Source organism: Pyrus communis, chromosome 6, assembly GCF_963583255.1.
Source record: "Pyrus communis chromosome 6, drPyrComm1.1, whole genome shotgun sequence".
NCBI classification, from domain to species: domain Eukaryota; kingdom Viridiplantae; phylum Streptophyta; class Magnoliopsida; order Rosales; family Rosaceae; genus Pyrus; species Pyrus communis.
In genome coordinates, this window is record NC_084808.1 from 15,663,745 (window position 1) to 15,684,394 (window position 20,650).

Below are 20,650 nucleotides of genomic sequence, written 5' to 3' on the forward strand. Positions count from 1 at the left end.
TCTCATTAGTAAGCACATGTTAATTAGGCATCACTTCACTATTTCAGCAACTACTACTTTTGACCAAAAAATATGCTTGGGGTGTTGGGTTTTATTCATTTATAAACGGCATATCATGACTGGAATTGTCTGGTAAAAAAATATAATATTGTTTGGGCTCAAAATGTTATTGGGCCAAGCGTAGGTTCGGCCCAAAGCTTTTCCGAGTGTATTATGTGGGCTGCCTGGTGGTCCCGGGCCGTTCAGGGTCGAATCCTATCGCAAGAAGGAATAATTCGGATGAGAAGAGGGGTTGAAGAAGTCCTAATATGATAAGGGGTCCTAATGCAATTTGGATTCTCGACCAGCAATGAATATGGTCCCAAAAAGGGGTGAGTTCAAAGTCCTAATAGGAGTAGGATTGGTCAAGGTAGAGTTGGAACAGAACAAGAAGTCCTAGTATAATACGGGTTCAACTTGACCTTGGGGAGGTTTTGTTGCTATAAATAAATAGCAGAGTGCATCATTCAGGGCTCCAAAAAAAAAACACACAATTGCCCTGCGCAAACCTCTCAAACAACTTGAGATTTTTCATTTTCTTTTTTCGCCAATACATCTTCAGTTTGGATAAACAGCACTGTGAAGGCAACCGGCGAACATCTTCAGTTTGGATAAACAACACTGTTGCCGTAGAGTCAGCCGACCGAGAAGCACCTTTAATTTGGATAAACAGCATTGTGTCGAGGCCGACTAGTTACCTATCCAAGTCTTGGTTGAGAAGGGTTTCCGAATTCTTATTGGCAGACATCATCTTATTAGTCTTCTCGGCGAAGTAAGGTGTTACGAGTTATGACATTCAGCATAATGAACGCCGAGTGATTTTATGATTGGATACTCCCAAGTGGGTTTCAGAGTTCGGCATTCTGACAGTCGAACCACATTTACCATCAAGACAGACATCACCTTTGAATACTTGTGTCCATATAATCTAGTGTCGATTCAGCGTGCTTATACTCTCACGAATATAATCACTGTGACCGAATTCGGCGTCGATGATTCGTGAACTTCGCAGAACTAGTAGCCTTGTCTTCAGGCTCGAGAATCCAAAGGCCGAGATTTGTTCCTTCTTCGCCACAGTCGCAAGATAAAGAAGTCAGCAACGCGCTCAATTCAACATCAACAAATTTTACTCCTCGGCCGACGAGTTGGCACGCCCCGCATTCAACCGAATGACGTAGTTAGCTTATTAATTACTTGACCTGTGCGCCACGCCCGGTGGGACCTTGTGCTAGACCTTCGGAGTTCATGACCATTGAGACACGGTCCGTAAAAAAGAAAACAATCATGGGAAAATCAACAACCAACTTACTAGTACAAGGCCCTGGACAAGATTTGTCTCAGGCACAAAATTCCCTCATTGTTGTGCCACCCGAGGCTACAAGTGCGACACGCCAAGAGAAGGAAAGTTGTCTCGGCGGACAACCTCGCAACCCAGAAATTCCTAACCAAACGGCAGGCATTTTCGTCGAAGGAATAGTGGAAGATTGCGACGAAGATGGTAGGGAAGGTTCTAATCCGCGAACTAGGTCGTTTCTTAAAAGATGACTTAATGAACAATCTCGGCAAGTCGAGCAATCGATTGGCCAGAAAATGAATGATTTGCTTGACACAATACGAAACAATAGTGATACACAAACCAAGATGCTTGAACTATTGGTCAGTAAAGCCTTTGAAGATGGCCACGTCGGCCATCCTCGACAACTTCCTTTTAAGAATGTTCCATTACAAGCCAAGAAAGGATCTGCTCGACTCCAACCAATTGACTTGGAAAAAAGAGGCGGATCAAGCAATATATCTGATGGGCCTGACCAGGGAATAAAAGCAGCATCCGTCAATATGACCAAGGTCCAAAGAATGATCGACTCGGCCTTAAAAAAAGGGCCGAAGTTCCCAAAGTTTATCCATCCGTACCCGGCTTATGTGGAAAAGTTCAAATACCCTAAAGGCTTTAAGATCCCTGACTTCAGTCTTTTCGCCGGAGAATCATCCTTATCTTCGTTAGAACATGTCGCTCAGTTCACTGCGTAATATGGAGACATTAATAGCGATTTCCATAAACTACGGCTATTCAACTTTTCACTAACAGGTTCAGCCTTTGCTTGGTGCATCAACCTCCCACCGAACTCCGTCCAGAGTTGGGAGGAATTAGTCGAGAAATTCCATGAACAATTCTATCGACTAGGGATGGAAATGTCCGTTTCATCGTTAGCTAGAATGGCTTAAGCTTCAAATGAATCGCCAATGGAATACTTAACAAGGTTTTAAGTCGGCTAGGAATTGGTGCCGAGTACCTCTCCATGAAGTTGAATTCGTCAAAATTGCTCTAAACGGCCTAGACGTGGAATACAAAAAGAAATTTCTGGGGGCAAATATTCGAGATATGTACGAACTTACTCAGCACGTTGAGCAGTATGATTATTTGCTCTGAGAGGAAAAAATATCAAAATCGCCATCCTGAGGAACGATATACAAGAATCTCACGATTAGCTACGCATTGGCCGAAAGCAAGGATCCCCAATACGCCAGTGTGGACGCGACTGAAATAATGATAGATAAATCATACATTTGCAAGGTATTAGCTCAAATCAGTTCCAAAGATGCCAAAACCCGCTCGGCTTCTGAAGAGATAATTAAAACATTAAAAGTTTACACTTTCGATATCACCAAGGCCGATGCAATTTTCGACCAGTTGTTGGTAGCAAAGATCATAAAACTTCGGCCGGGACACAACATTCCTAAGGCCGAAGAATTGAAAGACAAAACATATTACAAGTACCATAATTCAAACAAGCATGCTACGAATAATTGCGTCGTGTTCCGTGATGCAATTCAAAGTTGGATTGAGAAGGGTAAGTTAAAATTTTCTGATCAGCAGATGGCAGTTGACGTCAATCCCTTCCCCTCGACAGCAGTTGGTATGGTGGATGCTCATCTCCCTAAAAACAAAGGAAAATGGAAGGCCGAATTCGTCCCAGTACAGCATGTCTGTAAGCAGGGTGGTCAGCCGAGACTCAAGATTAATTTATTTTCAAATGCACCACCCATGGAGTCTTCAGTGCCGGCCATTGTTGAACCCATGTCAGGTTCTAGTTCCGAAGAAACTGATGAATCAATGGTTTTGTGCGGCCGCTGTAAAACACGAATTGAACCTAAAGAGAGAACACCTCCGGCTTCAACTTCATGTCCGTCGTCCACAGCCGCAACAAAACCTCTAAAGAAACTCGGTGCCGGCCAACGACAGCAAGTGTTTGAGAGACTCGGCCCACAAGTACAAGCAAAAGACCCAACCCCAATCAGACAACGTCTTGACTTTGACGCGTCATTCTATAATGAGGATTATTACTCGCGTAACTCCAGCAGTTCGAGTTTATCGGTGGGTCAAAAAACCTTCAAGCCACCTAAGCCACGTGACCAACATTGGTACAGTTATGATTCTCCAACTAGCCTGTATACGGCATTATCTAAGTCTCAAAAATGTCGTCGCCAGAGAATAGATTGCATGGCTCGACGACAAGAATCACAAGCTAATTCGACCACCCGGTGGCAGCCAAAAAAGGTAGAAGGAAGGGGCGACAACTGATCTACCCCGACCATTGTCGCCGAATTACTTCAAGAGAGAAAGGCAGTTGATCGCGACTTTGAAACCACCATTGAAGAGTTCGAAAAACGCATCAAGCTCCTTCTTCGGCCCGGAGAGATGAAAACTCGTTTCGAGCATTTCAAAAAAGAGGCCGAAAGTCAGTTTCCTTCGTTACCACTGCAGGAACCGTTAATTAAAGTACGGCCCAAACAAATATACGCTTAATTAATTGGCAATTAATCAAAGCCATATCTAGGAGAGAAACGTTTGTGAGTGAGAGTTAGGAAAGATTAAGTTTCCATGGAAATATAAGGGTGTGTAGTGATGACTGATGAATGGAAGGATTCACAAAGAAGACCTCTTATTATTGTCATGGTCGCTTAAGAAGTTGGGGCTATGTTTTTTATTTTTATTTTTAACAAATGATATTATCTACACTAAGGTGAAGGGTCAGCTAAGTCTCACAATGGCTTAATAATAGTGTGGTTCAAATTCACATTTGGTGGGAATCAAACCTAAGACTCTCACTTACAAGGGAAGGAGAATACCACTAGACTGTAGTACTAAGTGACAGTAAACTGTGAAGGAGAGTACAAGAACGAAAAAGTTTATTGCTAACATAGTTGGTGATTACATTAAGGAAATTGGTTACCAGAAATATAGTTTGGGTAATCACAAACAAATCACCTGTTTGTGATTAGCTTGACAAGATTAATGATAGATGATACTTGAATGAAGGCAGTTGAAAATGACATAGGATCCAATGAAAGATGCATAAACAATATATCTACTTTATGTAAGTACAAACAAAGGAGACTCGGGCAAGATTACAACCTTGTCAAGCAAGGTTCATCTTTTTGTATCTACTTCTCTTTGTATTTTACAGAGACTGAAGTCCTGGAAAATGAAATATAAACCAGGTTTACTAAAGATATTTGATACTACAAACAGGGAAGGGTAGCAGAGCTTCTAAAACTTTGACAAAAGATAGCTTTCTATGATGGACCTACGACTAAAAAGGGTAAAGGTTGTACAAACTAAAGCTTTCTTGTTTCTTGTTGTTAAAGTGCAAAGTTAAGTGTCTTTTGATTGATTGGTTGAGAGAGCTCTTCCTTGTGTCCTTCATTGTTTTTATAGACTTTCTAGCCCGATTGTCCAAGCCTTCCTTTTTTGTGATGGCTCCAGAGTATGGTGAATCACTATCTACTTTTGTTATTTACCTACCCATGCCATGGAAAAGTGCTTTTTGCTGGGGGTGAGATGCCCTCTGTCACCTGTCACTTCTTGCATAGGCTTGCTGTCAATTCTTTGGCAAAAATGATTTTAAATTCTTCCTGGGCTACCAATTGTCCCAGCCCAATTTCCTCATACTTTTTGCATTCTTGGGCCTTTAACTGCACTAAACCCAACATTAAATATCCACCCAAACAGTGCCCCCTTTAATCATTGTTAAGTTTACTAATCAAGACATTGATAATGATTAAAATTAATTGCTTGCCAAAATTAGGTATTAGCACCACTTAATTAGTCGTTTAAAAAAAACATTTGCACTAACTCACGATCTCCAACATTAACTACATGCCCGTTATATAACTTCCACTTTACTCTTTTTGGTCATTACCTTGAACAAACTTGATTCTCCGAACTACCATATTCTCTTGAATTTTCAACCCTTTCTTGCCTCAAACTCTAGCCACTTTTTTTCATTCTTTTCTACCGAATTCAACAATGGCTACCAAATCACACACTACATATGAGTCTGGAGAAGGGATTGTCACTTTTTGTCGTCGACTCAATGGCCTTCATTATCCTTAGGCTGGCCTCAATCTCCACATTTTCTTTGAATAAGGTGAAGTGTATTCACTAGGGCCTACTTGGACCACCAGAGTTCCTGTTGCTATGGAAAGCAATATGCCTACTAAGGAATGGTTCACCCATTGTCCTTATGAAGCTGAATAGGGCATTTATGTTGTTAGGTGGTCAAACTTCAAGAGAGGTTTTCCTTTCGTGACCGACGCAGCTTGGTCAAAGTGGGTGGACGAGATGAAACCCATCTAGAAAGGGAAATGGATGGCCAATGGCATTTATGAGTTAATTATGATGTCCAAGACCATCATTCCCATAAAGCATGAGCTTCTGTTAATTGCCCTTCTGTTCTGGAACAATGAGACTAACTCATTTGACTTCAGAATAGGCCCGATGACTCCAACCGTCTTTGATATGGCTCAAGTATTCAGACTTAAGTAGTCGGGAAGATGTGTGGACATTACTCATGACTGGTCATCCTTTTCCCAACCACCAACTGGAAGTTCTAAACCTTCACAAAACATTGTGAGCTTGGAGTATAATCTTACAACCTTCAAGAGTTATGGGTCTTTGTTCACTGGCTTCATTCCTTTTGCCAAGAAGAATTTTTGCCTGCCAACGCCTTCTGCTGACCAAGCCCAAGAACACATGTATTTCCTCCTTAACTAGTTGAACACGCATGTGTTCCCCAACAAATCCAAATGAGTGAAGATGGAATGGATCCCTTTGGTGAAAGCTCTGCAATCTTTTGATAATGTGGCCGCATGGTCCTTTATCCTCGCTCCAACCCAAATTCTAATAGAGGCTCCAGATACCAACCATTCAACTTTCTCTTACCTCTACTTCTTCAAGATCAGCAAAACCATAATTGACTTGGAGTGGGGTACCTCTGTGCTTAGGAGGTATCATTGGTTCTCGGACAACATTTTTCCAGGATTCCTTTAGGGTGGATGCTAGCAGATTCTGCAAAGAAAAGTTCATCAGCTACATCCAACAAAAGGATATAGCATGGGGAGTAAGAAGTGATCAAGCGAGCTATGAATGTGGGCTAGAGGTTTACCACCTTAACTTCTGTGGTTGACAATTAGGATTCGAGAAGGCTATCCTGGTCCCCTTCTTTGATTCGATCCAATGTGGAACCTCATATCGCCTACCTTCTCCTTCTTAGGCTACATTTTGGGCAAGTAAACGTACTTTGAATGTAATGACCAAGATAGCTCATAAGCTTACCACTCTGAATTTTAAGTGTACCGCCTTTTTTACCACTTGGTGGGAGGCCAAATGGTCCAACAAGTATGACGGCGACATCAGAGAAGCCCATGTTAAGCTCTTCGGGCAAGTTTTCTTCAAGTTTCTCCCTAAGAAAGAAGAGTTTAATAGCAGGAAGAAAGTTATCAACGAGAAAAACCAACTCCTACTAATAGGTAATTTATCTTGCTATTCATTTTCTTTATTTATATGATCTTTATCCATGCTAACCTTGCTTCCTTCATTATGCACCTCAAGGCAACCCAAAAGCCACAACACTCGAGCAAAAGGAAGAAGAGGCTGCTAATGCCATGATTTTACTAGAAGCCGCTACTGAAGCTACTAAGCAAGAAGCATGCCCGAGCCAAACTCTTGGGAAAGCTGAAAACATTTATGAGATGTTTAACGAATCTGAGACAGAGGTTAGACCTGAGGTAGAAACCGGAACGTCTCGTCAGGCCAATCCCAAGGTGGTTGAATCGTCTGATTTAGAATAAGAGAAACGGTCTAAGGCTAGACATGATCTTCCCGTCCCTAGAGCTACTCCAACTAGGAAAAGAAAAAGACCCCAAACTTCTCAAACTTCTGACCATCTGGCCACTCTTCCAACTAAAGTGGGCAAGAAAAAACAAAAGTCTACCAATAAGCACTTTATTTTCTTGAATTTCTCAATTCTGCTCACTTTTCATAGATATCAAACTTATTGCATTTTCCTCATGGTTAGGACCTACTGCTAGTAAAAAGCTTGACTCCCCTCCCAATGGGATAAAGGCCAGTGAGGAGCGGCAGCAAAGTGACAAGGAAGTTATGTCCAAGATTTTGAAGAAGTTGAAGGTAGTCATAATTGATCACCTAAACCTATTTCCTCTTCTTCTTTAACCCTTTCATTAACCTCAAATGGTTTCAAAACAAGCTTCCAAGGCAGAAGGAACTTCCCAGGATAAACCATCTTCTCCTCATGCCCGATCTAAGCAAGTTTCTCCCTTTCGGGCCAAGCCTTCAGTGGTATATCCTTCTCTCAAAACTTGTTACCCTTTTTTTATTATTATTAAGATCCAACCTTTGACCTGTCTTTGTTACTTTTAGACAATTAAGAGCATTCCAGCATCTGAAACTCAACAAGCACCCCTTCCTCATTCTTCTCAAGTTCATTCAACCATAACAGTGATTCATACTTCTTAATTCAACCCTGCAACTGGAAAGTTGTTCCATTTTGTAGAAGACACTAGCATTCCATAATTTTCTCCTCTCAGGTGTTTCTTATTTTGAGATGGTTTTTCTTTTATTACTTGAAACTAATGATCTAAACTTTGTTTATGTCAGTTTTCCCCTCTTCCAAAAGCTGCCAAGGAACCAATAGTCCTTGATATTCCAGTTATCTCATAGGTAACCCAGTTATCTCATAGGTAACTAGTCTTAGAGCCTCCCCTGCTCTATCCTCACCAGTAGTAACTTTACCAAAAAATCCTCTAACCATGGCTCAAAGTTCAACTAAGGTATATTTATCTTGACAATATGTTCCTTCTACTCCCCCATCCCTTTTTATTATTATTTCAGCTTAAGGTTGAGCTCTTGTAACTCATTCTCTTTTCATCTGGTAAACCTTTGGTGAGGTTTCGGGCAAGTCTCTTCAGCCTACTATGAGCATAGTGGTCCCAGCTCAAACTTCTTGGGCTACTGGACTTCAAGAATTCTCATTCCTAGGCCTAGGAGGGTGCCTGTTACCGGATCTGCTTCCTCTTCCATTACTGCTACTACTACTACTGTTGAAGACATTGCCACTACTACAGCTACTTCTAATGGTGCTGGAATCATGCATCCTCTATTGGCTTCTCTCCTAGCCACAGCTTCATTGCTCGAACTAGTTAGAGAGTTCGGGCAAATTAGGACTAAGCTGGATCCAAAAGGCGTCCTTCTAAGCCTCAACACCTCATGGAGCAACGCATGATCTTCAAAGAATGGATGCAAATGGACTTTTCTACCTTATTTAGCTTTAAGGCTCTTCAAGATACTTAGAATGCCCTTACTGAATTATATTAAGCCTAGCAAATGACCAAGGTGCAGTATGAGTCTTTCATTTCCTTCTTTGAAATCTAAGAGCTTTGAGGGATCAGCATCTTAAGGCAGAGAGGCAGGGCAACAGGGTGAGGTGTTACAAGGAAAAGCATAGTCGGACCTCCACTAATTTGCAGCAGCTGGTGGAGAAGGGCTCAGCCATGGAGGATCTGATAATGGTGGTGGCTGTAGAGATCCAGAAGTTGGAAAAACAACTTTCTGCTCTAAAGGATGAGCAAATGACCCTCTCCAGCAAGCTATACAATAAGATTGAGGAAGTGAAGAAAGTAAACCAGGAAGTGGAGAAGTCAGAAGCCCAGTTAGCCAACAGCAATATAGCTTTAGAAAGTCAAGTCTAGGATAGCTGCCTTGGCTAAAGATGTAAACTTGTAATTTAGGGCTCCTATACTTTCCTAATAATTAAATAAAAAGATCTCTCACTATTTTGCTATTTTACTTGTTTATTCACATTTTCTAACAGAAACAACTGCTTTTAGACATATAAAGAATTCCTCACCCCTTTTTCTAAGTATCAAACTTCATTAATATAACAGTCTCTAACATCCCAAAGAGTTGGGTGGTACTTCTTTAGAAATTTAGCATTTATTAGATGTTTCTGTAAATCTCCTTCTAAATCTACCAAGTAATAAGTTCCTCTGTCTAATACTTTGGTAATTATGAAAGGGCCTTCCCAAGTAAGACTTGATTTCCCAAAACCTCTAACTTGAGCTCCCAAGGGCAAAACTGCTTTCTACACCAATTCTTCTTCTTCAAAAGTCTTCAATTATACTCTCTTATTGTAAGCTCGGGCAACAGCCTTTTTTCCTTCGTGGATCTTGTTCATAGCTTTAATTTGGGCAACATTCAAGTCCTCAATTCCTTAACACATGGCCTGAATAAATTCATCACTATGTAGGCCAAATTGGTTCTGAAGCCTTAGAGAACTCACATTGATCTCCATAAAGAGCATTGTATCTTGCCCAAATGTCAATGCATAAGGAATAGTCTCAGTTCCTGTTCTTTTTAAGGTTCTATAAGCCTAAAGATTATCTCCCAACATCTCATGCCACATTTCTGGGCTATCTGCCACCATTCTTTTAATGATGTTCCCCAATATCTTGTTGCTAGCTTCTGCTTGACCACTAGATTGGGGATAATAAGGGCTAGACTAGATCTTCTTTATCTTGAACTTAGCTGCAAACTCCTCAACTTCTTTTGAAATGAATGAATGCCATATGTCTGTAATAATTGTTTCAGGCACCCCAAATTTATGTAGAATTTTGGTCTCAATGAACTTCTTCACAGCAGCTTAATTAATGGTTTTCACAGTTGAAGCTTCAACCCACTTAGTAAAGTAATCAGTTGCCACTATTATGAAGGTGTGCCCTTTGCTAGAAGCTGGGTATATCTGCCTGATAAAGTTCATGGCCCACCTTCCGAAAGGTCATAGCTTTACTACTAGATTCAAGGGCACCGATGGTATATGTTATAGAGGTCTATGCTTTTGGCATTTCTCACATCCTCTAGCATAAGCTTTACAATCTTTCTCCATGTTGGGCCAGAAGTAGCATATCTTCTTAGTAATCATCTCATCTTTGGACGTTTATTTATTGTTGTGTGAACGAACTTCATGTATGATTGTTTGAACCTTGGATTGCATCTAATACATATTAGATAACTCAGATATTTCATATGTGAGTTACTGTGCTTTTGCTTGACTAGCATCTTTGGCACTTAAATTGTTTCTAATATATATCTGTTATTAAATTTGGGTTTACATCGATAAAATTATGCTAGTATGCTCCACAAATGCCTTTATATACCTCAGCCATCACCCTCATTAATTCTTCCAGACCCAAGCATTTTAATAAAAGCATATCTGGAGTCTTTCTCAGCAAAGTATTATCCCACATAACAAACTTAGTTGCCTGTTGTCTAATTTTCTTACTAGTGGGAGGAGAAAGGTCATTCAAGTACTAGATGGTAGATGTTCTCCAATCCTCTATCTCAGGCTCTTCAGTCGTTACATCCAGGCTAAATCAACTTTCAAAGATATAGGGGAAACTTCTTCTTTGTATCTCTACTTTTATCTCATGCCCTTATTCTTGAACATGTGTTCCAGAAACCCTATGTGCCTTTTCATTGGCAGTTAAGTTTGCTTCTCTAGGAATATGGCTAATTGTTGCTTCAATACCCCAATATCCCAATAATTGAGTAGCTGCCAGATAATATCTTGTCTTTGTGATATGTCTACACTTGTACTCTCCATCTAATTTATTAATTACCAACTCGAAATCACCATATACTTCTATTTCAGCTGACTCCAACTCCATTAGAATTTCTAAGCCAATGATCAATGCTTGATATTCCACCCTATTGTTGGTAGTATCTTTATAATCTAAAAGAAATTAGTAGCAATGTTAGACTCCCTTTGGATCAATGATGACAATTTCAGTTCCTGCAGCATGTTGTATGCATGATCCATCAAAATACAGCCTCTAAGGAGTGATCCATAAGCTAGTTATCCTTTTTAATTTTTGTTGTATCTATTCTTCCTTGCCAGACTGAGCCTTATTGGATGGGATCCAAAGGTTAGCCACTTCCAAGGTTCCAGGGATGTTGATGAGTTTCTCTTCGGACTCTTAGTGCTTAGTTAGGAAGTCTACAATTGCTTGTTTTTTCACTGACCTTTGAGGTACATACTAGAAACTGAACTCTAACAGTGCTAGGATCCATTTCCCAATTCTTCCTGTTAGCATTGGCTTGGACAACATGTACTTGATCACATCAGTTTGACAATTATATGGATATGTCAATGCAACATATAGTGCCTTAATTTGTTGGTAGCAAAGTACAAGGCTAAGCATAATTTCTCAATTGGGGTATATCTTGTTTCTACCTCCGTAAGGATCCTATTGAGGTAGTATATTGCATTTTCTTTTCCTCCTTCATTGCTTTGAGTTAATAAACTCCCTATTGATTTCCCGGATGTTGAAATGTAGAGCTTTAAAGGCTTCTCTTTCTGGGTAGGCATGAGCATTTAAAGAGAGGCTAGACAAGTCTTCACTTTATCAAAGACCTCTTGATGTTGAGGGGCCCACTCAAACTTGTCTTGATTCTTTAATCTTAACAAATAAGTCAAATATTGGATCTTGCCCACAAGATTAGCAATGAATCTTCTCAAAAAATTAATCTTTCCTAGCAACCTTTGCAATTGCACTTTGTTAGTAGGTGTTAGTGGGTGTAGATGACTCCATTATAGCCCTAGCCTTGTTCTTGTCCACTTTCACACCTCTTTGATGGACCAAGAACCCCAAAAAGTTGCCCCGATTAACCCCAAAGGCACACTTTCTAGTATTTATCTTCAACTTGTGGGTTCTCATTCTCAGTAAGGCTTGTCTGAGGTCTTCCAAGTGTTGTTCTTTAGTTTTAGACCTTTCCATGATGTCATCAATGTATACCTCCATGATGTGCCCGATCAGATCATGAAAAATAACATTCATTGCCCTTTGATATGCAGCACCAGCATTTTTCAGCCTAATAAGCATGACAACATATTCATAAACTCATATATGTCCTAGGTATCTAAATGTTATCTTATGTATGTCTTCTTTAGCCATTTTTATTTGATTATATCCAGCATTTCCATCCATAAAAGATAATACTTTGTGTTTTGCAACTACATCAATAGATAGGTCGGCCATAGGCATAAGGTATTCATCTTTGGGAGTTGCTTCGTTAATATTTCTATAATCGACACAACATCGACTGGCATTAGTTAAAGCTTTCAGTATAGGTACAATGTTGGGCAACCACTTTACATATTTTACAAGTATAATAAAGCCCGCCTTCACTAGCTTCTCAATTTCTTCCTTGATTTTTCCTTCGAGTTCTTTTGACATCCTTCTTGATGCTTGCTTTACAAGCATGTACCCTTTTTAATATGCATCTTATGCTCTAATAAACTATAGTCTAATCCTAGCATTTATGTGTAATGCTGGTATAGACAAACTCTGGTGTATCCAATCCCTTCTCAACAACGCCCCATAAGTAGAGGTGTTATCTACCATAAAGAATGCCAACATAATCTTCTTGAATCCCAAATCTACTTCTAAGGGTAGTATCCCATGTGTTTTGGTGATGACTCCAGAAAACCTAGACATCGTGAGATCAGTGGGGATAAGGTCTTCCTCACCTCTGCAAAGTTTCTTTAGTTGTTTAAGTGGTAATACATTAACTGATGTACCCCCATTTATCAACACCTTTTTAAAATAGACTATTTCCAAATGAGTTGTCACATATATGGGCTTTAAATGGTTTGCTAAGGCCAGACTTGGTTTTTTTAACACCATCTCATTAAAATAAACTCTCTCATGCTCTTTTCGTGTGGGGTCAGGCATGTCTACCAAGCTTAACTCTTCTTTACTAACCTTTTCAATGTTTACAAGGGCCATCACTGGCTTCTATGCCAATGATTCATCATCCATGATAGCTGGTTGATTTGGTTTTGCATAGAACATGGAGGACAGTACATAGATCATGTTGACATGAAAGTTGCTAGGTCCAGGTGCTCCTTCCTTATTCTCTCCAATCTGGCATAGAAACTTATCCATCCAGGCTTAGGTATCTTTGTTTAACATCAACTCGGGCACTTTCTCTTCTTTTATTGCATTGAAATCAAGTAGTTGTTCATGAGTCCCAAAGGGAATTACCTCATGGTGGAGGTACCCCTCTTTCAGGAGATTTGGTTCCAAAACAAATATGCTCTGGATTCCAGCCTAGTGTAGGTACCATCACTATACTATCTTGCATTCTTCTTAAGGATAGAATAAAGGGATAAATATTTTTACAAATACTTTTACACTCTTTTTAAGCCTTTTGATTACATGACATCCAATGGTTCTTATTTATTCATTAAATGATATGGATGCTTATGTGAAATTTAACTAATATTAAAGATAAAATAAAACTGAAAAAAAAAACAAAAAAAAAAACAAAAACAAAAACAAAAACAAAACAAAACAAAACATGAAATTTGGAAAATTAAAACTAAAATTAAAATATGGAATAACGTGTCCCCGTATTTTCATATGTAGAATTGGTTTAAAACATAAATTCAGGATACTGCGCAGGCCAAGCAATCAGGAACAAACTTTCATCCCTAAAACTATATGCATCCTCCATTTTTATATGCACAACAAAGTGCACCGAAACGAATACAGAGAAATGGAAAACGAATGAGTAGTATATACCCTGACATTTTCGTGGTCTGGTAAAATGATCAGCCCGGGTGACATGAGAAAAATAAATAAAAATAAAAATATATATATATTTGTATATTTCAGATAAAGATACAATTACCAGACTTGCAAGCACATTTACTGAAGTATAAACAAAGATTTACTTATTAGCAATTAAAACCTTCAAAAATATACAAACTGCCAACTTAGCATTTCTGGAAGAAAAAAAATTGTAGCTTCAATGAACACAGAAAGCAAATTACCGTTCAAGCGCTTGCGAGTTTTAGACAACTATCCAATACTTTTAAACGGAAAAATAGTTGTGAAATGTAAAAGCTGACCTTGATGGTGGATGGTGGTGGTAAGATTTAATCTGACCCCTGCACTAGCAAATTAGCATTACAAGCGAATGAGGGGGCGATGGAGTTGTTAGGGTTTATTTTTGATAAGATGAAAGAAGAGATTCCATCAAGCTTCCTTATCGGCAAAGAAGAAGTTTCATGATTTTTTTATTAGGGTTCAAAGTCTGAATACAAGTCTTGATCGAAATGGGAATGGGAGAACCAATTTCAGTTAAATTATCTTCCTTTTTTAATATTAGTTTTAATTTTCCCAGCAAAAAATAAGAACAATCTTAGCCGGCTTTCCATCCGTCCCTGGTTGGAAAAAGCAAAAAAAACATCAGTTAAATGATGTTTCATGAATCCAAAATCAGGATCCAAGTCTTAAAAATAAATAAAAAATAAAAATAAATAAAAATTCAGTTAATGATTTTTTATTAGGGTTCAAAGTCTGAATCCAAGTCTTGATCGAAATGGGAATGGGAGAACCAATTTCAATTAAAGTTTCTTCCTTTTTTTAATTTTAGTTTAATTTTTTCCAGATTTTTAAGTTTTTTAAGTTTTATTTTATCTTTAATATTAGTTAAAATCCACATAAACATCCATATCATTTAAGGAATAAATAAGAACCACTGGATGTCATGTAATTAAAAGGCTTAAAAAGAGTGTAAAAGTATTTGTAAAAATGTTTGTCCATTGATCCTATACCCTGTATTTCCCTGAATTAGGGGTTTGAGAGACATGATCCCCTCCGCTTTCAGCCTTTCTATTAGCTCTTTCTACTTTTTTCCTGTTCCTCCAGCTAGGTTGTCTCTCTCCTCCTTAGGTAAATTCCTCAAACTTAACATCCTCAGAAGCTTCTAAAATAGCAGGAATTTTTAATGAGTTCATATGAGCCTTATGTTGTCTCTAAACCCTTTTTATTGTGAATGCCCCTATTTCTTTGATAAGCCTTCCATCTTTGCCCACTATATACCATTTTTGGCCAAGTCGAGCCAAATTCACCTTTGTAACTGATGGTATCGGGCTCATGGTCTTTTCTAGTCTCCTTTATCTTATGCTGCCGTGGCTAATTGGCTGGGGGGGGGTCTTAACATCCACCCAATTTTGTAACCTCACATTTTTATCTTCCACTTCTTCAGAGGCTTCAAAGTTTCTAAATAACTCAGATAAATTCTTAGGTTCTGAATCTCATCCCAACCTCTGGAACACATTATTAGTAGTCTCCTTATTTGCTTCAATAACCTGGAGACTCATGTGGGCAACTTGTTCTATCTCTTTCATTTTGATCAACTCGTGATCAATGATGGCACCTAATGTTGGTACCTCGAGCTCACATTCACATTAACATCTACTGCACAAAACCATTCCTTTAACCATAGTTGCTTGGGGCTTGTCGAGTAACCTCCTGCTGTCTTCCATTGGCCTACATGCCTCCTTTCTTTCTCCTCTCCCATCCAGGATAACCTTTCCATTTCCTCTCTCAACCTAATTAAGATTTATCATGTTGATTGAGGCTTCAAAGAATGGGTCTATGTCAATCATCATGTTAGCCTGGGGTTTTTCCAACAACAACTTCCCTTTGACTATAAGATCTTGGATCTAATCTATGAATTGTACACAATTGCCAATTGAGTGATTGAAGGTGTAGTGGATCTTGCAATATTTATTTCCTCTAAGTTCTTCAAGTTTAGGCACTTTTTTAGTGATGTCAAGCAAGATTACCTGAGCTCTTACTAGTTCTTTATAGATGTCTGCGGCCTTAGTCAGGTCAAAGGAATATGACTGATACTTTGAAGGTTTAATAGGTACAAACCCTCTATCATTCATCACGATCTTCTGGTCCTTGATGGGTTGAACCAATCCTTTCACCATCAAAGGTTTGAAATGAGTAGTCATCTATGTAGCATATAGCTCTATCATTTCCCCCAAGCTGTTGTCATTTTCTCCCACCTCTAGGCCTTCAAACTCCAGTTAAAGTGTTGATGCTTTATTTTTATAAAATTGAGGTATGTTAAATGAATACTTCACTTGTTGTTTTTCTATCAATAGTTTTTATACTTAGTGGCCGCAGTCACCAGCTTCTAAGGTTCATTAAACTGCACCTCATAGAACTTCTTCCTTAGAGGTAGTCTCAGAGCTTCTGGGCAATAGCTATGCGTTAAGATGGTTGATGAGGAACTGGCATCTCATCTTAGCCTTCCTAAACCTCATCATAAAATCCTTTGTGGACTCGTGTTCATATTGCTTCACTTCTACCAGATCATTAATGGTCAGGTTTCACCCTACAGAACTACTCATGAAAAGCCATCTTCATTTGCCCCTGTTAGCAATGGAATAAGGGGGTAACAGAGAGTACCATTGGAAAGCTAATCCGAGTTCCTAAATAATCTCAGTTTGTAGTTGAGGTTGTCCTCGAACGCCACATAGTGATTTGAAAATTTGAAAATGTAATTTCTAGAAAATACATTACAATCTTCTCTGCTGAAAGTTAGGACTGGGCATTTTGAAATTAAGAGGGAAAGGATTTTGCTCATCAACATACCCAGGATAAGGCTTCTGATATATTATTCTAAACATCAGGCGAGCTTGAGGTTGAGCATTCTATACCACCATCCTTCTCAACTCTGCCAACTCATTCCTAAGTTGCTGATTGGCAATATTATTGTGCGGGGGATAGGAAGTCCCCCACTTCAGGCCATGGTCGATGCTTGAGAAAGCTTCCCTTTATATGTCGGGGTTGCCCTCATCTAGCTTTTCATCCTCCTTTATTAGCCAATGGTGGTAAACTGTAAGGAGAAGGCTTGCCCGTAGCAGTAGACAAGCTTTTTCCACTCGTTTCTCCAATCGAGTTAGGTGTACCGATCTTTATTCCTTCTTGCCTGATTTGCCTCCTAATTTTTGGTGTTGATGACGGAAAATCAGGCAAGCCTATCTCTTGAAACTCCACAATAGGGTCTTCTTGATGACTGATCTCAGCCCCTTCCTTCTTTTTCCCTTTGTTCTTCAGTTCTTCAAGTAAAGGAAATTAAGGAACTGCTAACTTTTTTATTGGGCTCGTCTCCACGGCTCCTTCACTGGCATAGCCATCTTTTGGCGTGGAGTATTCTAACTCTAACTTTCTTTGTAACGTTTCTGTTAAGAAACACAGGCTACTAACCTCTCATCTGGTTTGCAGAGAGATCTTCTCCATACTCTTCAGTACTTTCATCATGGTGGCTTGCAAATCTTCATTAGTGACTTTTCCACTCGACTTCTCTAAAGAGGTCGGGCTTTCTATGATATTGGGATTGTGTGGTGAAGGAAAATCTTCTGGGTGATCTTTCATGTCTGTTTCTGGTTGGCAAAAAGATTGCCCGAATTCTACCTTCCACCTGAATGTTCGATCCTTCCTTCGTCTTGGCAGACAATACTACAAACTATGTCCCACCAAGCGAGCCAAAATTATGTTCGGGCTAGATCTGTCCCTCACACAACTCCCTTGGGTCTTGCCTGTCAGGCAAGGTTTGTTGCTTGGTGTACTGCAATATAAGTTTGTTATTAGTTTGGGCCTTTAGGCTCATAGTCAAAGCTAATATGAGTATGAGCATGCCACTGTTATCCTTTGTATAACAGATTGCTCTTTTAGTTATTAGATAGATTGATTACTTACGCCACAAGTCACTTCTACTTCTTAGTTAAATTGGATTGTTCACAGATGGGTTAAGTTTGTATAAAGTTCTTTTTCCTGCCATGTAAACAATCATATGTACAATTAAAGGGAGTTCAAGGCCGTTCAAGTTATTTCTTTGGTTACCAATTTAGACTAACAGTAAATAAGTAAGATTAATCATAGATGATGCTTGAACGAAGGTAGTTGAAAATGACATAAGATCCAATGAAAGATGCATAAACAAAAGATCTACTTTATGTAAGTACAAACAAAAGAGACTCGGGCAAGATTACAACCTTGTGAGGCAAGATTCATCTTCTTGCAATCACTTCTCTTTGTATTTTATAGAGATTGAAGTCTTGCAAAATGAAATACAAACCAGATTTACAAAAGAGATTCGATACTACAACACAGGGAAGGGTAGCAGAGCTTTTAAAACTTTGACAAAAGATAGCTTTCTATGGTGAACCTGCAACTAAAAAGGGTAAAGGTTGAACAAACTAAAGCTTTTTGGTTTCTTGTTGTCGGAGTGCAAAGTTGAGTGTCTTTTGATTGATTGGTTAATAGAGCTCTTCGTTGTGTCCTTCATTGCTTTTATAGACTTTCTAGCCCGATTGTCCAAGCCTTCCCTTTTGGTGATGACTCCAAAGTATGGTGAGTCTCTATCTAGTTTAGTTATTTACCTACCCATGCCATGAAAAAGTGTTTTTTGCTAGGGATGAGCTACCATTTGTCACTTGTTACTTCTCACGTAGACTTACTGCCTATTCCTTGGCAAAAATAATTTTAAATTCTTCTTGGGCTGCCAACTATCCCAGCCCAATTTCCTCCTACTTTTCGCATTCTTAGGCCTTTAACCGCACTAAGCCCAATATTAAATATCCACCCAAACATAAGTGGTTTACGTGCTCAAGTGGCACGGCATGACTTACGAACTTGGTTGGTAGGGTCAGAACTCATATCATTCAAAATCTTCATCAAATGTGGCGATGAGATTTTCATCAAGAGATCAAAACCTAGACCCGTGATATGATCATATTCAACCTTAACAAGTAGGTATAACAGTTAACAATGGAGGAAAGAGTGGAAAGGAAGAAGGGGCATAACTCCAATGTATTTTTGTATTATATTTGTTTAATAAAAATGACCATTACATTTCTCACAGAGTAGGATTCTCTCCCTTCTAATTTCTCTCCCCTTCCCTCCTCTTCTATTTGAATGCACACGATTGACCCACGTCAACATCTTTTGCTGACTTTTTATAAAGAGAGAAAGACAAAAAGTAAAGTGTGAAAGGATGGGAGAAAATATAGGAGATGAAGAAAGAAGAACCCTACTCATTTTCTCACACCCCACGTGTGCTCTTATACCATTCCCACACCCTACTTGCCAGCTGAAATTTATATAGACTCGCTAAAAACAACCAATAACCTCATTTAACCACTATTAAACTACCACTATGACTATGACAATCACTGATGCTATCATTACTACCCCTTAAAGAATAACATTGTCCTCAAGGTTAATTGAAATTTGAAATCTGAAATTGGGTAATTAAGTCATCATAATCTTCCCAAGTAGTTTCCTCTTTGATACTGCCTTCTCAATGTATAAGCAATTTGACTCCGACTGCATTTCTTTTCTTGTACATTCTTCTTTAAGGCATTGTTAGAGGAGTCTATTGCATTAATCCATCTTCTTTAACTGAAGGCAAACTTGTTACTAATGTAGCATCTGGCCCAAGGTGCTTCTTAAGGCAACTCAACATAGGGGTGGATTTTAATTAATTCCATCTGGCAACTTCAGTTTGTAGGCAACTTGTCTAATCCTTTTCCAGCACCTCAAAAGGATTACAATACTTGAGATGTAATTTGCGATAAACATGTGAAGCTAGAGGCTGCAATTGATAAGAGATTAACCTCAGATAAACCAAATCTCACACAGCAAATTCTCTTTTAGCTCTATGCTTGTCAGCTCGAACTTTCATCCGATTCTAAGCTATATCCAGAATAGTCTTCAACATAGACAACAATCTGTCCCTTGATATTAAACTTTGCTCCACCTTGTCCAGTTGGGTTTTCCAAACTCATAAGTATCAATGTAAGGTGGAGGATACTCATAAACCATCTCAAACAGTGTGTTGATAGAAGTGTATATGAGGTGTTATAACTCCATTATGCCCATGCTAGCCACTGCACACACTTTTTAGGTTGATAACTTGTAAAGCATCTCAAATACTCGTTCTTTAGACCAACCTATGACCGACAAAAAAAATGGGTTCATCACTCTTTTTCACATACACTGGGAGAAAGGGTTACGATAGCAAGCTCCTCCCCAGCCGGAGAGCCTCTAGGACAAGGGGGCGGTGGTCAACCATACATTCTCGAGATTCGTATTGATCAATCGATCTCTGCGTCCCGCCAGTTCGCTAAGTAGACTCACTCTACCAAGGGGTGTTTCTAAGCATTTATTAACCACCATAGTTTAATTTTCACTTTGAGGATGATAATCTGAGCTCATACACAACTTGGATCCTTGTAACTTAAAAGTATTCATTATAGTATGCATTGAGAAAGATGGAATCCCTGTCACTAACTATAGTAGCTAGCATCCCTTGCATTTGAACACATTGTCCACAAACAAGTGAGCCACACAAGCAGCAATATAAGGATGAGATAAAGCCATGAAA